At 65.5% G+C, this 565-nt stretch overlaps 1 non-coding gene across 1 annotated transcript; it reads right to left on the bottom strand.

Moving 5' to 3' along the window:
• On the bottom strand, positions 1-74 carry H696_00803. Its single transcript has one exon. It is a non-coding gene; the product is annotated as a tRNA-Met (tRNA).
• Positions 75-565: the final 491 nt, after the last annotated feature.

Here is a 565-nt window from a genome sequence, read left to right as displayed (position 1 = left end):
TGGGAACAGTGAGGCTCGAACTCACGACCTTGGGGTTATGAATCCCACGCTACTACCGACTGAGCTATGCTCCCTTGGACATATGACCAAGGTCGGGGCTTTTATCTCGACCGGGGGCTCCGCGGAAGGCGGCGTCCTCCGGCACGGCGGAAAGCCGCCCCATTCGGTGATCGGTGGCTCCCCCTTTATCGGGGCTCGCCGGTGCACGACCGGCCGCCGGGCGCGGGCGGCGGAGGATGAGGACCCGACGGATGCAGGCATGCCCAAGAGCCCCCGCATCTGTGCTTCCCTGGGGGGAGGGGGGGTGCTCCATGCTTGGGCGTGTTGCGGCCAAGGGCCCCATGTGCCTGGCTGGGATATGGCCGTATTGCGCCACCGACTGGGGACTTGCGGAGAAAAGGCCGATTTAATATTTCGCCCTTATTCTTTCGGGCCGTGTGCCCGAGCCCCCGCCCCGGGGCAGGTGTCTTACCTTCGGTCCCCTTCATTGGGCGGCATACTATTGTGGCGCATCCTCCCCCCATCGAGGGCCACCAGCAGCACCACGGCCGTCCTTTCTGCCCCC

This window comes from Fonticula alba (assembly GCF_000388065.1).
Source record: "Fonticula alba strain ATCC 38817 unplaced genomic scaffold supercont2.1, whole genome shotgun sequence".
NCBI lineage: Eukaryota > Rotosphaerida > Fonticulaceae > Fonticula > Fonticula alba.
The sequence above is the reverse complement of the archived record's forward strand: the minus strand, read 5'-3'. Positions and strand labels throughout refer to the sequence as shown.